We start from the raw sequence: 6,000 nt of genomic DNA, 5'->3' as shown, positions 1-6,000 counted from the left end.
CTGAGACTGCACGAGCAGAGTTTATAGGGTTAAAGTGGGGATTGTGTCCCTGCACACCCCTGCTTCAGGGCTCCCTGTGGTCAGGCAGGCTTGGGTGTCTGGTGAGGTCCTCTAAACAGAGGGCAAAGAGTCTAAATTTTAATTTGATGTCAGACAAACAAATCACAACATAGATACTGGAAGTTTCTCTGTTTAAACTAARAGGATTGTGTCTTTTTCATTTATTTATTCCTTTTCATGGTTTAAGAAAACCTAGAAGCAACACAATGGCTGTCCAAATCCTCATGTCTTGAAATACTTTCAGGATGAGATACTATAGAAAGTCTTGCATTGGTAATAGAATATTTCTAAAAACCAGAAAAATGTTTGGCAGGTAAATGAGGATAATTCTGTTTGTTCACTTCATGAAGAACATATCTAAGAAAAACTCATCTTTACAAAACTGCTCTCATATATCACTGTCATGGGTAGTTAAGCTTCAGCCAATTTCTTTCAGTTCTACAACTTCCAAGCATACATTAGGTGGCAGAAATTCCCACCTGTCTTGGCAGCTGCCATTCAACTATTTCAAGTGGCATCTTTCATGGATATTTTGTTTACAGCTTCATTAAAGGCAAGGCACTCTGAGMCCCACTTGATTTTGAAGAACGTGTGACACCTTGCTGCAGTGACATCTTYAGCAAACACAGATGTTCACCTGCTCACTGTGGAAAATTGAGAACACTTGCAAAGCACATTATGCTGTGGCTGAATACAATTTCAGTGCGTGTTTATAAATTCAAGGAGCAACGACTTAAGTTAATTTGAGCCTCATTCTCATCCACAATTTCCTGCAATTTTCCCAAATGTGAGGTTTTTTGTGGCTGTTGTTTAAATGAAGACAAACATTGGTCAACACAGTTTTGACAAAAATTTACTAAATTCAACTCTCGCTGATTCTGAGCAGGTTCTTTGCTGTGTGGGCCTTCTGTGATCCACTGTCACAATTCCATGAGCAAGGAGTAAGTCTGCTCTTAGCACCAGAGAGGATGGGGTAGCAGAGCTGGACCACCGAGGTGAGCAGCACCCTCTCGTGGGAGCTGGCCCTGCTCCTCTGCTCCCTTCTTTCCTAGAGACCCAATCACCCCATCATTGCAAACCTGGAGGCTGATTTTTCAACAATWGCGTGTCTAATTTCCAAAATCCATTATGGAGCACCTGCAGATGTCAGTATAGCCTAAAAAATATATACTTTAAAAAAGRGCTCCTAATTAGTGAAGGCGAAGACATTCATACAAAGCTCATGGCTTTACTCAGGRCTTGGGGTTTTTGTAAGGGAACAGGCTCCTACAGTAAGAGTCCTTCTGCTTCTGTCCACAAAATCAAGGCAACTGGGAGGAATGAGAAGAGGCAGAGGCTGGAGAAAATGGTTTGCAAGCACAGGTAAGAATGGGTTGGGCTTTCTCTTTTGTGCAGGAGTGGCTATGGCTCTGGAAGGTGCAGGCGTGATTTCTCTTAGAGGTGAAGCACACGGAGAATTTCRCTTTTGGCCATGTTTCTAAAAGGAACACATGCTGAAGTAGTGTTTCAGGACACATTATTTGCTTTTAGAACCCATGCCCATCTGTTCCAGCCTGGGCTGTTAGCCCAGTGTAACATTTACAGATAAAATACGGGCATTTTGCATCATCTTTGTGTATTTGCAGGAGGTTAAAAGTGTGCCTTTAGGTGAGAAGCTGGAGCCTTTTTATTTCAGATTATTTCTGTCTTGGAGAAAAAGGCAATTACAGAGGTCAGATTTCCGGTTACATTCTGAATTTTTTAGAATAATAATGAAGCTGGGRTGGTTATTCTTAATTTGTCACTCATGAAGTTAATCCTCCATGCTCAAGGACACTGCCTGCCTTGTGAGCTGATGTCTGTGCATCACAGGTTCAATCTCAGTAGGGGCTGTTTATTTGAGAGTTGGGCTTGGTGGTMCCTTCCAGCTCAGAATWTTCTGTGATTCTGTGAACACAGCASCCTTTCTGCTGCCAGGGAGGATGGARCACTTTCCAGGAGGGTTGTGGAGGCACTTGCTGCTGYTCTCCTGCATATTTTGATGAAATGTAAAGCTGTATGTATTTCCATCATGATTTTGCAGCCTATCCTACACAACCTTCCACAGAACTGAGCAGCAGATGAGTGTCAAATAWCTTTCCTGTGAGGGACTGCACGCTAAGCCTTTTAGGAGCCTGGCTTATGGCAAATACCACAGGGATGTAACACGGCAGCAAACAGCCTGTGCAAAGAGCTGCACAGCTCAGGCATGGTGGCTCTGGAGATTACTCAGAGGAAAAGAAACATATCTGGCTGAGCAAGGAAGAGCTTACATGTGCACCTGTCACTTTTCCTCTTCCCCCAAAATTGAGGGGTTTTTTTGGTTGGGGTTTTGTGTTGTTGTTTAAAGGTTGGAGGGTTGCAAAAATCAGTATCAGGTGGTGCCTMAATGCTGCCAGCAGCCTGCACACCAGCACGTGGTCTTTGTGCCCATGAAATCAGAGCAGGGGTGTCTGGTAAGGCTTTGCCTCCTACATTGATTCCATTCTGTGCCAGTCTGGTTTTGGCTAAATAGGACCCCATGAAAATGTGTGACAAGCAAATGCCTGCATGCCCTATATACAGGGTTTTGTGTCAGGGACCCCGAGTTCCCCTGAGGCTTTTTCCAGGACAGACATTGCAAGAACTTGCTCAGGGTCTACAATGATGCCAGGAGATCTCTGGGCAGGTACAGACACATTAAATGGACCCACTCAAGCCTAGGGAAGGACGTTGTTGTGACTTCTGACCCAGGTGTGTGCCCTGGTGCCACCCAYGGCTGAGATGCCCTGACAGAGGAGTGCCCAGGAAGGAAAGATGCTCCCAGGTGTGGGTGCTACGCTGGCAGCCTGCACTGCACCACCATCTGCTCCAGCCTAGCGGAGCTCCATGCCTGTTTGTTGATTAGCTTATCCCCTTAATCTGGRTGTTTTAATCCAATAAACCAGTACATGCAGGAGCCAAGTACAGCAGAGGAATGAAACAAAAGCTGTTTATTCTACTCAAAACAGTCACACTGAGCAGTTTAAAGCTGACAGCACAACAGTAAACATCCAGTTTCTTTGGCTCTGAGAGTTTGCCCGAAACTGAACAGAGCTGACAGAAGTCCCCCAAGACTGGGTTTGTTTTCTGCTTTGGTGATCACCTGCTCATAGGATAAAGAACTCTTTGCTGTTCTTCCTAGTAACCTCTCTGCCCCAATGTGGGAGGATATCAGCCCTTGCTGCCCTCAGACTGAGTTGAAAAATAAAGAAATGACTGGAGAAACAAGAATCTGWCTGAGTACAACTTGTCTTGCTTGTCTTGATCTAATTCAGATCTCCTGGGTTTGTATATAAAAAAAAATCAAGGTGTGCACCAGACTCAGGATAAAGCTCAAGCCTTGGGTCCAGATAGAAAATCAACTCATTTTCTCTCTCCTAGGACCCATTGCATCCCCAGTCAAACTGCTCTTGTCAGGAGTTTCTGAGCAAAAGGCAAAATTTCTTGGCAAAATTGTGCCAAGTTGTTGTGCAGCCTTGTGTGCKTAGGAAGGGTGTGTGATGCTGAGCTGCCTCATCCTCTCTTCTCTCGGGGCTCAGGTCCTGCCTGAGCCTCTGGCAGCTCAGGATCCTTCTGCTCTTGCAGGCAAACCTTCAACCAGCAGCATTGCAGGTAGGTGAGATTCCCAGTGGAACACTTCCCAGCATGGAAAAACGCGCAAAAGAGAAATTCCTCACTGCGGTGCTTTCCTCCTATTAGGTTTTCAAAAACAGATGTTTCCCTCTGACATTTCACAAAACCTTCTCTGTGAGGTTTTCATTGCTTTCAAGACAGTTTCCAGTTATAAGAAACTTATAAAATGTCCTACTGTTTAACACCTGTTTAATATCAAGGCAAGTGGAAGCTCACAAAGCCGGTGCTCGYGCTGAAGAGCCGCTCTGTAAATGTGTCATTTCCAGTTTCTGCTGCTGCCGCCCTGGGAACCAGGATGTGGGGGTGTCTTTGATCTCAGATAGGGATGGDGGGAGCATAGGGATGTGTGCAGATATGGGGACTTGCAGCACAGTGAATTTGCTGTAGTGGATGCTCTGSCTGTGCCCTTACACATCYGTAGCAGCAGTCAGTCAGAAGYTCGGGRGAAATTTCATAGCAGGTAAATTACRGAATAACTCTAMTAAGCCTTGTCACTCAAAACATGTTTACATCTTGAATATATCAGCTTAAATACCATTAAAGAAGTGGCCTCTTATTTCTTTAATGATATAAACATGCAGCATGTTAACTTGAAGGTTTTTGGCACAGCAAGCCTGAGAGTTTGTGGCTTATGTAGCAGGGAATAAAAAGAAAAAGCATGAAATTTTCAAAGTTCACTGCTGGCATAAGAGCAGAATGATGCTGTAATTGCTGTAGTCTGCTTTGTGCTCTACTTGTGCTCATTGACCCTTCCCAGCTCCCTTTGGCTTCTGCCTTTTTCCTTCTTTGTAACCGGCTTTTGTCCTTTGTGATCTCCTATTGCTGCATCATAGGTACTAATTTCTAAGGCAAAACATCTCAAAGCCTTTCTTTAAAAACCTGTGCCTGAAGAGAATTCTTTCACACCAAGATCATTTCAAAAAGCACCAATATGTAGGAAAAGACTAAACTGTTCTTTGAACAGCCCTTTTCTTTGGACATGTTTGTTTTCTTTTGAAGTTGTTGAATCCACAACCCTATTACTCACATTCTCTCTCTTGCCCAAYGCAATATTCCTTCCCAAGGGTGGGGTTGGTGCCCTTGTAGTCGGTAGTTTTGTGGTGTCAGATCATAGCCAATGCAAATTTTTGTGGTTTTGGTATTGGCCTTATGCTGACACTTAACTGTCTTTCTTTTATGAATCAGCTAGCAGGTGGCAGGATGCTCCATGCAGGTCTCTTCAGTGAGCCATTCTTCAGACTSTTCCAAAACACCTGGAAGAGGCAGCAAGAGAGTTTCAAAAGTCCCACGGCTCTCTGCATAAAGCCTGTAGTGTTGGGTTTGTTTGCAAATTCACCCGGTGCCTCAATACAGCAGGAGGCTGAAAAACACAGGTTTAAAATGCAACGGGCTTTGCTGAGGTTCCCAGTGAGCTCCAGTCTGCAAGCACCAGGGATGTCTTACCCAGCTGGGAGCTGAAAAACCTGATCTGCTGCATACCTGCTCCCAAAGCTCTTAGGGAGCTCTCTGACAACCTGCCAGCCACATCTAGACACAGGAGGGTGAGCTAAGGACAGCCTAGGGTAAACTTCCATTTTCCTCTTCCCTTTTTTGGACTTAGAGCACAGTCCTAACTTTGTTAATGGATTTCTTTGGCTTGGCAGATTTCTGTGAACTGCACCATGCTGGGATGACATTTTAATATTAATCTCAGTGGAAGACCAGTTTAAGGCCTTCATGTGTTTTCTGAGATGTTCCCAAMATCTGTTAATGATTTGGGCACGAATGTTCATTTTGCTTTGCCAGTGGGTACAGCCACTATTCCAGGAGTCAATAACCTTGGGATAGGAAGGGAGGAGGCCAGAGAATCATTGCCTGCCAGCCACCAAAGGAGCCAGGAACGAGGGGGTTTTAATCCCCTCTGCTCCTGCTTCTTCACAAGAAAATAAAACCTAAGTGCTCAAAATATTTCAGGTAGTGCAAGGCTTCCCCTGAACATCAGGAAACACTGTTTCACTGTGAAGGTGACCAAGCACTGGCACAGGGTGCCCAGGTCTGGAAATAATAAAAAGTCATCTGCACATGGTCCTGGGCAGCCTCCTCTAGGTGTCCCTGGCTGACATCCAGAGATCCCTTCCAACCTTAACTCTGCAGTGATTCCATGGYTCTGACTGTCCCCATCAGGACAGAGTTCCAGAGTCCCTATAGGCGTGGACAACAGGAATGGTGGCACTGACTGCCCCTTTATCCCACAAGGTTCCTGTAGTGCTCCTGTGGCTCTCCAGCAAT

This window comes from Malurus melanocephalus, unplaced genomic scaffold (genome assembly GCF_030028575.1).
Source record: "Malurus melanocephalus ecotype Western Australia unplaced genomic scaffold, MMel_1.1 scaffold_280, whole genome shotgun sequence".
NCBI lineage: Eukaryota > Metazoa > Chordata > Aves > Passeriformes > Maluridae > Malurus > Malurus melanocephalus.
The sequence above is the reverse complement of the archived record's forward strand: the minus strand, read 5'-3'. Positions refer to the sequence as shown.